Consider the following 13,537-nt stretch of genomic DNA (forward strand, 5'->3'; position numbering starts at 1 on the left):
AGGTTGGATTTTAGGTCACAATTCTGAATAGGCCACTTTCAGAAAGTTAGCATGTTTTTGCCCTAACAATTTGGTGCCTGCAGCCTGCGTCCTGGAACGCATGACAGTGAATAGCTTGTTAGCTGGCATCCCAGACAGTGAGACAAAGGGGGACTTGATGTTGGCAGGATGGCCCATCCTGCAAAGATGAGTGGGGCGGTGCTATTCCCTGTCCCGCTTACATTTCAAAGGGCTGCCTACAGCACACTCACAAAGGAACTTAACCACAGTCTTTTGCTACTTTCTATTACTTAGAGCCTAGACAGGGGAAGGAAGAAACTTTCCAATACCAAAGGTAGGAGAAGCCTAGACGTTTCCCCCACTTCAAAGGCTGGTACCAAGTAAAAATATTGGAACCTCAGACCAACTCTTCAGTACACTCCTGGACCTGCGGAGGACATCAGAAGGACTGCTTTGGATACCCAGAGGTCTGTCTTGCTGCTTGAGGCCTACTTTGGACCCTCAGAGGACTGCCCTGCTGCTACCAGGGGACTGCCGTGCTGCTTGAGGTTTGCCTTGTACCCTCAAAGGTATTCCTTGCTGCTTGAACCCAGGACTACCAGGGTGACTCCAAGGGATATTTGACTGGCCTCCTGTGTGAGCTACTTAAACATAACAAGCTTGACCTTGAACCCTGCACCAAGTTTCTGCTGTTGTGAATCCTGACCTGAAGCTTTGATCTCTTAAGTGCTATTTTTCACTTAAAACTTTAAAAATTCATAACTTTGTTTCTACTGATTGGATTTAATTTGTTTTGATGTCATGTGATTTATTACAATTTCTCTATTTTTCTAAATTGGTATAGGATTTTTCTGGTGTTGTATTTTCACTTTATTACTGTTTGTGTGCTGTATAAATACTTAGCACAGTGCCTCAAAGTTTAGGCTGACAGCCTTTGTGTCAAGCTACCAGAGGGTTAAGCACAGGTTAATTTAGTGACTTTTTGAGGTTCAGCATGACAAGGATTTGGTTGTTATGTGAGATGGGTTCAAACACCTTAACCGATAAGCCAGTTTCCTACATTGGTGCTCAGTGGAGGGATCCAGTACTTGTGTTTGTGCATGGCCACTCAGTGATTTTTTTAACACCAAAATCCCAGAAATAATCTGACATCAAATACATTTTGTTTTTTATTGTCCAATAACAATTTCTTACTAAGGCCTTTCCACCGATCAGGCCATGGTCCTCTTATTTCAGCCTCGGTCATGGATCTCAGTGAAAGCAGCTCTGAGGCTTTTTGGCCTGTTAACCTCCTGCTGGTTGCTAATGCCAAGTGGCAAACGCCGGCTCTGCAGTGGAATCTGAAGCCCCAATGGACCCAGTAGCCCCAATGGACCCAGTAGCTAGTCACAGCTACCACTGCCTTGGAGTGAATGTTTTTGATATTTATCAGGCTGTGACGTGGGCTCACAAGTCCATGGAGCACCACTGCTTTGACAACCAGGTACAATAGGAAGTTCATTTTGCTTGTACACTCCAACAAGATTTTCTGGTCTGAGCCCACTCCATCCACAAACCCTCCACCTTTGAGAGGTAATGCTTTGGTATCTATTCTAAAGGTGAAGAATTTCCGGTTAGACCCATCAGAAGAGGAAGTTACGTACCTTTTCTAATGCTTGTTCTGGTAAATACCCTATATAACCACAGACTTCTCACTGCCCTTCCACCTCCCCGTTCTGTGGAGTGGTCTTTTACCATCTAAAAAACTCCTAAATTAGAGATTTGCATACTGGTACAAACGTTTCTTTTGTGCTCCGTGTCAGAGAACGCAGAATGAATCAGGCAAGAATCTCATGTCACTGTGCAGGATAAAAGCGTAATGAAGCCTAAGCTGAGCCACAAAGCGCCACCTACTAGTGCACAGGACACTGCTATAAAAAGTTTTCAGATCCAGTCTGGCATCTAGGAAAAAATCTAAGCTAAAGAATCTGTGATTAGCTAAAGTATCCTCCAAAAAGAGCAGTACAGAAGATAAGTAAGGTGTTCATTTATCCCAAATGGAGTCCACAACTAATCTACATTTTTAGACGAAGAATAATGGGTTTGAATTAATGGTTAGAGGGATGTTCTTGTTTCTTTACATATATTTTTAAGACCTAATATGCATCTTTTCCTCAACCAGGCCCACCCCTTTTAAGTGTACATGAGTGTGGCTTGAACATCTCCGCAGAAGCCTATGGAAAGCCGCCAAATGTGACAGCGTGAGGCGAAAGCCATGCTCACAAATTCAACCATGGTGTCTGAAAAATCTAAATCAAACTTCAGGATTGTTTGGAAGCATCTATACCATTGAGTAGGTCTGAGAAGAGGTTTATGATATGGTCATGGAGGCCGATGGTGGTCAGTTTTGTCAATTTCCAAAGGGAATGGAGGTATCAGCCCATGGAAGCATGAAGCATTATCCATATGAATGTCATGCTCTCTGAAGGGGCTGTGGAAAAGAAATTTGGATTCAACTTTGCACAGATGACGTGGATCTCTTGACTTTCTGGTGATAGGTGTGACAAGAACTTAAAATCTCATCGGACAGTTCTGTATCGACTCGTCTAGCAATTAGTCTGTGGACTGCTGGGCAGGAGAATGTTTTTCCCAAGTAGCCAGGGCAGGCTCCAATAGTGCTTCAGTGAAAAATAGCAGCAAATGGGGAGAGGATGTAGCCTGACAGCTAGGGAGGTCGATCTTGTTCTGGGGAACAGGGTTCGAGTCTCTGCAATGACTCTCAACATACTGTGATTCTGGGCAAATCATTTAATCTCTCCGTGCCTAACATGTGTCCTTGTGTAACGCAACTGGTGCTCATGTAAAGTGCTCTGACACCTGGAGTGGTCTTTTACCATCTAAAAAACTCTCTAAATTAGAGATTTGCATACTGGTACAAACGTTTCTTTTGTGCTCCGTGTCAGAGAACGCAGAATGAATCAGGCAAGAATCTCATGTCACTGTGCAGGATAAAAGCGTAATGAAGCCTAAGCTGAGCCACAAAGCGCCACCTACTAGTGCACAGGACACTGCTATGAAAAGTTTTCAGATCCAGTCTGGCATCTAGGAAAAAATCTCCCCAAGTTTGCGCTATATAAAACTACGGGGAAAAACTGCACAGTTGGATTCCATGACCTCTGGTAAATTTTTAGATTTTGCATCTGCTGCTTTTTGTGCCACTGAAGTGAATGAAGAAAGAAATTTGATATTCCATTCTTGGGAGGAATCTAAACCACTCATATTTGGTCAATCCAGGTAGAGGTCAGAATCAGTGTTGTATGAGGGAAAAGGGACTATCAGCTTTCTAGCCACCATCTTCTGTATGGCCATAATCCTCATCAGGATGACAAGAGCACTAGAACTGGACCCAAAGAGTCCATCTGGGCAAATTTCAGGGCCCTGAGAATGGGCTGCTCCAAGGCACATCATCAAAGTAGAAATTACTTTTTTTTACCCCTCAGGAGATTTCAGCTGACATTGAGGATTTAAAGCTTGTACCAGAAATGGCTAAGAAGGCAGGGTTTACGTTGCCCTCGCAGGTAGCACCAAACCACCAGGGACAACAACTTGGAGGGCACTGATAACTTTAGCTGCACCATTCTTGGAGCCTGTGGAGATGCAGAGTCAGGGGTCAGAGCTGCCAGTCACAAAACTTGCAGCATTCGATCAAAGCTTTTCTGAGAAGCTCCAGCACAGCTTGCTGTGTGGCTTCGAGCAGCTTAGGGTTCACTGATGGGAGTTGGATATTCCAGCTTCCTCTTTCATGTTGAAATTGGCTCTGAAGATGAGAAAGCGCCCAGCATCAGATACAGTGTCAGGACTCTACATGTCCCTGGGAGTGGGACTGTTACCCCGAGAAAGAAGATTTCTCCTTTTTACGAATCTTTTTGTGTGGGAGGGTCGCTTGAAATATCAGTTCAACTTGGAGAACTTATATGATGGAGAATGTGAACGCTTTAGCAAATCCCTATTGGGCCTCGCTCAAAGAAAAGTTAGCTGAGATTTGGACCTACTTGGATGAGGTGTGGGAGGAAAAAGTGAAGAGAACAAATTTAGGATCCAGGCTGGTACCTGTTACATTGTGATTATTTGCATAGCACATATCTCACCCAGGGAGGGTATCCAGACAATAAAAGAAAAGGGCTGTGCCAGCTCTGACAACAGCCTAATGGAAAAGCCAGGTTTTCAGCTTCTTGTGAAAATCGAGGACTGAGCTGGTGGCTCAGGTGAGCAGGGGGAGGTCATTCCATAGTTTAGAAGGTGCTGGCTCTTCGAAATAGGGGGGTATGGGCGAGCAGGAGGCTATCTGAGTAGAGGTTTGTGGTGGGAGTGGAAAATGAAGCAGCTGTTGAGGAATGTGGGGCCTAGGTTGCGTAGGGCTTTGTGAGTGTACGAGAAGTTTGAAGAGTGAGTTTGTGGACCGGGAACCAATGGATGTTTTTGAGATGATTGCGTGGGGTGAGAGTTTGAGCAAAAGTCTTGCTGTTGAGTTTTGGATGACCTGGATCATCTTAGTGAACTGAGCAGTGATGCCGACAGCATGTTTTGCCATTGTCCAATTTTCTGGTGATAACAGCCTGAGTGACACTTCTACAGATTAGGTGAGGAATTTTAAAGTGAGGAATTTGCTGAAAGATGTATCTATCATGACATGAGAAGAAGCCTTGACTTGGTCATACTTCCTCAATAATGCGGGTCAGTGAAATATTTTTTTTTTATTTCAAATCTTTTTTATTGAAGATTAGATAAAATTGAAAATAAAAACAGTACAATAAATCTTCCAAAATATAGATGGATATAGCATTGGCGAAAAGACACCTACAATAATCAAATCAAAGAAGGAGGAAAAAGAGGAGAGATAAAAGGAGTAAAAAAGAGAGAGAAAAGAGAGAGAGAGGACAGATGTACCCATGTATCATTAGCAGTTGGTTTACAGGAGCCTGGGTCGCGGTGTAGGCGACAATAAGTACACAGCAAAGCATATACAGTAAAACATATTAAATTCTATATAGACAGGCAATCCGTTGAAGTGTGCATCCGTTGAAGTGTGCATCATGGGGGCTCAAAGTGCGAGGATGACGCATCTAGGGAGGCCCACAGTTTGTTGTTCGAAGGCTTCCATGTGGTCGACTGTAGTGCCGGGTTGTCCGCCCCTCTCAAGAAGGAAAGCCATTCCAGCCACATTTTAAAGTTGACTTCAGTAAAATTTTTCCACTTATATAGAATGACCTTACACGCCAGTGTCAACATGATATCAAGCAATTGTCTGTCATGGATGTCCGGTAATTGTGTTTCTAAAGGGCCTAAGATGACATATACAAATTCCTGCACAGGTGTGATTCCGAATACCTTATGAATGTATGCAAATATTTTTCCCCAAAATTACTTTAATAGGGGACAATCAAAAAGCATGTGTGCTAAGTCTCCAGGTGCTTCCTGGCAGTTCCAACAGTTAGGCGTATCCCTCAGTTTACATGTAAACAATTTCTGAGGTGTTCAGCAACATGTATTTCGTTTGACATAGAATCGGGGATATCTTATTTGTTAATGCAGTATTGTGTAGTACCTCCCAGTCTATCGGTATGCCTGTCGAGTTGGGTTCCGAATCCCACTTACTTTCCATTAACTTGTGTGGTTCCTTGGGCAGGGGGAGGAGCAGTTTATATATTCTAGATACAAAATGGTCAGCATGGTACAATAGTCGGAGACGGGTCAGCAACCATGGTAAGTCCGTGGTGAGGGCACGCTTAGAGATAGCGGCTTTCAGTTTCAAAAACTGGTAGAATTCTATGGGTGGCAAATTAAATTTCTTTTGTAGTGTCGAGAAGGGTAGGGGCCTACCATGTTCATAGAGGTCATTCACCATGTGGATACCACGTGTAGCCCACAACTCCCAATAAAGGGTCTTTCCCTCTATCCGAAACATAGGGTTATACCATGACGAGATTAGGGTGGATTTCTTAATCACCGAAGCAGTTTTATGTGACTGGTCAAGCCTGAGGAGTGCTCTTCTAGTATTTAGTAGGATGTATTTGGAGTGGGGTACGCGGGTCAAATCCATGCTGAGGAGAGCTGAGAGGGGTGCATGTGCCATTAACGACCGCTCGATAGATAGCCACACTGGGGTATAAGATGTAGAGTTAACCAGCCAAAGGGCCCCCTGCTTACAGAGGAAGGCCGTCTGGTAGTTCCTGAACAAGGGCAGGCCCAGACCGCCTTTTTCTTTTGCCAATTGCAACTTTTTTAGTGATATCCTGGCTTTTTTCCCCCGCCACAGGAACTCTCCTAACAACCTGTCCACTTTTTTGATGAATTCGTCCGAGAAAGTCATTGGGAGCATGCAGGCCAGGTAATTAACTAGAGGTGTGCACATCATTTTAAGAGTTTCAACCCTACCCCACCAGGACAGAAATTTGGGTGACCAGCTATCTAATAGCGTAGATATCTTTTTTAACGTTAAGTCTTCATTCACTTTCAGCGTCGTTATTAAGTCTTTCTCAAAATCTAAGCCCAAATATTTAAAAGCTTTTGGCTGCCATGTAAGGCCAGATGAGCCCAGTATTTCTTTACCCCCGATGTTGTTAAGTAGCTTGACTTCTGTTTTGTCCTTATTCAGCTTGTACCCTGAAACTTTAGAGAACCCATCAATTGTGTCCATTAAGGCCGGGATAGCCTCATCAGCCTTTTCCGTCAGAATCAGCACATCGTCGGCGTATGCAGTTAATTTTACATTACAGTCATCAAATGAAACACCAGCAATGGCTTCATTAGTTCGAATATGGCACAGAAAGGGTTCTATAGCTAGCAAGAACAAAGATGGTGATAATGGGCACCCTTGCCTTGTTCCTTGTTTCAAGCAGAAGGAAGAAGAGAAGGAGCCACCCGCCCTAACCTTAGCAGTAGGGCCGGCATACAGAGCCATTACAAGTTTAATGAATGTCTTCCCTAGATTAAATTTGCGTAAAACTGCCTCAAGGAAGGTCCAATCCACCTTGTCAAAGGCTTTTTCAGCGTCTAGTGTGACTGCTACGGTGGGGGTATTCAGCAGTTTTGCTTTTTCTAGGACATGGGCTAATACTCTGGTGTTATCGCTAGACAGTCTATGTTTTAAGAAACCCGACTGAGATGGGTGTATGAGGGCAGGAAGAACTTTTTGTAAACGGGCTGATAAGATCATGGCTAGTAATTTACAATCTAAATTAATCAGGGAGATCGGCCTATAGTTTTTTGGTAGCGAAGGGTCCTTGCCATCTTTTGGTAGAACTGCGATAGTTGCCTCTCACTTCACCTGATTCCGTGAATTCGTGGAAGAGGTTCAGAAGAGGTGTGACCAAATCTGTGGCAAAGCTTTTGTAGAATTTAGCCGTAAAGCCATCAGGGCCTGGTGCTTTCCCACATTTCAACCCCCTGATTGCTTTTTCCACCTCAGAAGCCGAAATCGGTTCATTAAGGCTGTGTTGGTCTTCCGGCCCTAGCATTGGGAGGTCGCACTCCTGTAAATATTCCTGAATTTTGCCCTCATCAACCGATTCATTTTTAGCATACAGGTCCTCATAGAAGTCTTTAAAGACCTCTGTTATTTTTTTGAGGATCCGAATGGCCTACTCCCGCAGAATCCCTTATGACATTAATAGTATTTTTCTGCACTTTGAACTTCAGGTATGCAGCCAGGCTCTTACCAGCCTTATTAGATTCACAGAGCTTAAATCTTCGCCTTCTGTCCAGCCACACCCCTGCCCTTTCGCTCACCAGCTTGTTATATTCGTATTTTCTGTTAGTCATGGTATTAAGTGTCTCCCGATCCCTTGTCAATTGGTGTCTGTTTTCTAGATTAGCTATCTCTGTTTCTAACGCTTCCAATTTTGCATTGCAATCTCTGTTCATTGCCGAACGGATTTTGATGCACACCCCCCTCAGGGTACTCTTCAAAGCCTCCCATCGCACTAGATCTGAGGTGTCCCCCCTCCTGTTAATCTCCAAATATGACCGAATAGCTGTTTGGATGTCAGTTATATTTTGTTCCTTGTGCAAGATTTCCTCATTGAGTCTCCATGACGTTTGTTTTGGGGACGGTGTGATATTGCTAAGGGATAGAGATATGCATGAGTGGTCTGACAGTACTCTTGGTTCAATTGATGTATCCTCTACTCTTGCAACGCCATTTTGTGTAATGAAAATATAGTCAATGCGGGAGTACGAATCATGAGGAGAAGAGTAAAATGTGTAGTCCCTGTCAGTAGGGTTTTGTATTCTCCACGTATCAATCAAACTGAAACGTTGATACAATTTGATGAAAGCATTATGCGATTTGTTTTGTTTAAACACACACTTTGAGTCTCTGTCTAGGGCAGGGTCAAATGGAAGATTAAAATCACCCCCTAGCACATGTATTGCCGTATCAGGTATCGTCTCAATCTGCTTGACTAAGTCCTGCCAAAATTCTAAGTCATTAGTGTTAGGTGCGTATATATTTGTGATAAAAAATTCCGTGTTGTCCTTGGCAAGCTTTACTGTGACCCAGCGTCCCTTTTCGTCTGATGAGGAAGACAATAATTCTACCTTGGATCTTTTTGATAATAGTATCAGGACCCCATTCTTTTTACCAAGTGCACTTGACCCCACAACCTCCGGATAAAACTTGTTGCGCAGAGTATAGAACTGTTTAACGTCCAGTTTGGTCTCTTGCAACATAACAATGTCCCCCTTCTGCCTGCGCACATAGTCTAATATCTTCTGGTTTTTTACGGGTTGATTCAAACCTTTAACATTCATATACAGAATCTTTAGTTGGTCAAGTGAGGTCGTCCCAAGCGGAGTGGAGAGCGTTGGATATGACATTTATACTAATGTATGTATCATGAATGCTTTATGAGACCTAAAAAGTGACGCACCGCTTGGCGCTTCATGTGGGGAGTACCCTGCCTTGACCCTTTGTGAGGAGTACCCTGCTTTGACCCTTACATTGCAAGACAGACAAAGACCACGAGCAGACGCTCGGGCGCCCAGAGATAGAACACGAATGGTCTGATTGTGGGTATACAGATACAACACGTGCATGGTACAACTTGTCCAGTCAAGAGAAAAGGGATAGGCTAGAGGAGAAAGGAATAGCGAAGAAAGGAGAAGAAGAATGAAAAGAGAAAGCAAAAGAAAAAATACAAACCATAACATACAATACACATCCCCCCCTCTCCCCCACATCCCCCCACCCCACCCTCCCCAACTGTAGTGCCGAAGCATGGCGACGTGAGGAAAATCGCAGTAACCCTCCCGCCTAAACTAGTCTTGTGTAAACATTGGAACAGCTATGCACAGTGCATAATACTTATTAACACTTACGTAAGCAGTGAAACATTGAAATAGTGTGGGGAACCAACATGGAGCCAAAAAGACTTCCCAGGTACATTACTGTTAGCCAGAGATAATCCAGAATACTCCATTAGATTTATAACAAAAGAACTGTGAGTAAACTGTGAGTAAAAGCAATATAGAGCACAACACGGGCCACTGGAAGGTATTACAGCTTCCTATCCTTCATCAATTGCCCTAAGGGCTAGTAGACTCAGGGTCTATTCAATAATGATATGTAGCCTAGCAAAGTAACCTAGCACAAGTAGACTCTGGGCCTATTCAGTAATGATAAGCAACCTAGCAAAGTAGCCTAGCAAAAGCAATAAATTGCCAGTGAGCAAGCACTTAGTCAGTGTGTCCATGTCCCACAATTTTGTCTATGAAAAATGACTAAACACAGTTTCAAGCAGAGAATTAGTTCGTTAAGGGGAACTATATCAAGGAATCAAGGGCAAAGTAGTGTGCCATCGTTTGTCATCGTTAGCCAGAATAGTAGGTAGTACATTGTAATCTAATGCAACTCACGATACAACTCCCCGTTTCAGGAAGATGACTCGAATGCAAGACCCAACTTGTTAGTTATTAGGGTCATAAAGTCCGTGAGTCCATGCGAGTGGTGACGGTCCGTTGTATGCATCTACTCCAGAGCGATCATTTATATCCTGAAGCCGAGGCCATCATATTGTCTGGGTTATTGGTGTCCATGTCGCGTTCATCAAGCTCTCCGAGCATGCGTTTGAGTTTCATGGGATCTGTGAAGATGTGAGATGTTCCCCGTATCGTTACTTTATATTTCGCCGGACCCACAAAACCAAATTGATATCCCCTAGACTTCAGCTGTGGTCGCAGGGCCAAGAAGGCCTTTCTTACTTCTACCGTTTCTTTACTATAATCTTGAGAGATATAGATCTTTGCGTCTCTCCATAAAATATGATTGTGCTTTCGAACAAAGGCAAGTATTTGCTCCACATGCTGGTATCGTAATGGCTTACAGACGATGGGCCTGGGACTTTTTTGCGACGTATTAATTCTTCCAGGAACCCTGTGTGCTCTGTCAAACTCTAAAGGGTTAGTGAAAGTCAAATTAGTGGCCTGAGCAAACCACGACTCCAAGAACTGGATGCACGACCCTTCTGAATCCTCTGATCCTTCCGGAATCACAAAAATGCGTAGGTTTCCTGTCCTATTTCTATCTTCCAATTCAGCCAGTCGTCGAGCGGTTTGATCAGAGGAGATATGTAGGTGTTTTAGAGCAGCACAATTCTTGACCTCGATATCCTCCAAGCGACTAATCCTGGATTCCGTTTCCGTTAGACGAGCATTAGTGTCCCTAATATCTTGACGTATCGCTACCACTTCCTCCTTGGTGGTCTTAGCCAAGTCTTTCACCTCGTCCAGCCTGTTTAAGATCATATCAAGAGCTTCTGTAGTAACTTTCTTCGTCTTGTTCGGTGATCCCGGGTTCGAATGGTCTGATTTGAGTCTTTTCAGGGAGTTCTGGTCTTTGATATCCATCATGAGTGGTGCTTCGAAAGCTTTTCGTCCCAGGTGTGTAAAGCAGAGGCGATCAATATTTATAGGACTGACGCAGTTACGTTAACGTAGGTAGAAGGTTGTGGATTAGTTGAGGACTAATTCAGCAGACTGGCTTAGGCATAGAGGCTCCCACAAGCAAAGAAATTGGAGTGTTGCGTGGGGTTTAAGGCCTGGTATGTTCCGGAGAGATCCGCCCTGAAGATTGCCACTCGTCCAATACAGTGCCAGTTAGTGCCAAGCCTCAATAACATACGAATATAAGGATACTTCGCATATGATCATCCAGCTTGCAGGACACACAGGACACACAGCAGTCATGAGGCGCCACAGTGAAGATCAAGGAGTTGCCGTAGGGTGCCACCTAGGTTCACTCAGACCAACACATGGCTTCATGGGAGGAGTCACGTTATTAGGGATATTTGCGCCACATTCAGACGGTGCACATTTATTAGGCCTTCATTGTTGGTCAGGATTGTGTGCCCCCGACTTTCCACAGATAATAATATTGCCAATGGTGTTGCAATGTTGCCTCTCATTCGTGTAATCGATATATTAGGGGCTAGACACACTCGGTCTGTGTATTTGCGAAGATGGCGGCCGCCATCTTGGTAAAGGTGCAGTAAATACAGGGTCCCCACATGGCGGGCTGGGCTGGGCTGCACTCACTTGGCCGTAGTGTCACCGGGTTCAGGGCAGATTCTGCCGATCTATTCTCTTCCAGACCTCCGCGTCCCCGTGTCTCCAGAGCGCCGTGTAGCCGCAGTCACCCACAGCGCCTCGGTGATCGCGCGCTGCATCCCGGTCTTACTCTCTCATTGGAGACGCGGCAGAGAGCTTCCAGAGTCCCGCTCGACGATTCTCCGGTTTCGGAGCAGCTCCAGCCACGAAAGTCGGCTCACCGCATTCTAGGGATATTCCGATCACTAAATCCGCTTTCACATAGCAGATGTGATCGGAGGAACGCGTTCCAATTTCTGTCTTGGGAACTCGTTGCGGGAGGAGAGACGCCTTAAACCGCCATCTTCCTCGGCGTCCAAGCCACGCCCCCCGGGTCAGTGAAATATTATACTCAGTGTATCTACATACACGGTTTATGTCATGGTGTTTTTTTTATGGGCACTTTTTTTCAGTAGTTAACCAAATTCAGCAAGGAAAAGGTTAAACTCTAGCAACAAGGTAAAATAATATCTAGGAGGACTCATGACTAAGAGTAGAATTATTTCTTTATGGCAAACTCCCAATACTAGAACAGATACCACTGCAACCCTAGGTTATGCAGTCAAAGTTATATAATTAGCCAACCCACTCTAGAAAGCTCTACTGTTCAGAGACCCACCACACATGGCTGCCCAGCAGAGATGTCATAATTGGTATGTCCACAGATGGGTCTGATTGCTGTCTGCGTGGCTTTAGACACAACTCAGAGTCAAGCTGCATAGGCTAGCTACTGTGCTTGGTGGTAGCTGGGTATCAGCACTCTCCATGCATGTTTACAACAGATGTGAGGTAGCCCAATAGTAAAATAGCAATTGAGGCTAATGTCACAGGCTTGTTCCCATAGCAAATACCTGAGGGTAAGGTTCATGAAAGCAGTTAGATTGACAGGTAGGAATGGAGAAACAATGACCAAAAGAAGGGGTGGGATTCAACCTTAAAATTTAGTTTGAGAGGTGGAATCTCGACCTGTTGATTATAAGTGCTAGACAGGCATCTCACTCTATCTGAACAGGAAGGTGAAAGGAGGGCTTGAGATTAAAAGGATGACTGGGATTAAAATCAAGCTACCTAGTTAGTCTGGCAGTGGTCATGGAGGGATACAGACCTATCCTAACAGCCTTCCTTTTTTCACAGATAATTGTTAGGGGGTTTATGAAACTCCCCACTTTATACCTTACTAGCAGCCCGTCCTGACGTTGTCCGGGTATGAAATAGAATGTGTGTAATGTGTGTATTTGGCAAAGGAAATTTATTTTGAAATTTCGCGGTAGACAACGTTTTTTGTTTCATTAGAATAGGGACGGAGAAGGCCCAGCTGCAGCCCTGGTTGATGTTAGCAGGCGCGTGTAATTGGTGTAGTGATCCGCCGCCTGAGTCCGGCTACAGCCCTGGTTGATGTTAGCAGGCGCGTGTAATGTCGTTGAATGAGAGAGTTATCAGCCGCGGGTAAATCCGTTTAATGAGAGAGTTGAGTGACAGCGAGTAGGAGAGGCTGCAGTAATTGTCCCCGCAGACACGCTCATTTGCGTGTTCCCCCCCTTGAGGCCCAGATGCAGGCCTGTTTGATGTTAGCAGGCACGTGTTTGCCCCCCTTGAGGCCCAGCTGCAGCCCTGGTTGATGTTATCAGGGGCGTGTAATTAGTGTACTGATCCGCCGCCTGAGCCCGGCTAGAGCCCTGGTTGATGGTAGCAGGCGCGTGTAATTTTGTTGAATGAGAGAGTTCAGTAACAGCGCGCAGGAGAGGCTGCAGTAACGTTACTTACCAGTCCTCCAGGTGAACGCATTTGTCACGCCCCCAGCACACGGCCACAGCAGACGATCTTCTGATTAATGTACGACCCACATGGCATAAAGGGCGGAACGTAGCACAAGCCCCCAGCGTTTCTCACGCCCCCCAGCGTGCCCTTTGAAGCG

This window comes from Lissotriton helveticus, chromosome 5_1, assembly GCF_964261635.1.
Source record: "Lissotriton helveticus chromosome 5_1, aLisHel1.1, whole genome shotgun sequence".
Taxonomy (NCBI): domain Eukaryota; kingdom Metazoa; phylum Chordata; class Amphibia; order Caudata; family Salamandridae; genus Lissotriton; species Lissotriton helveticus.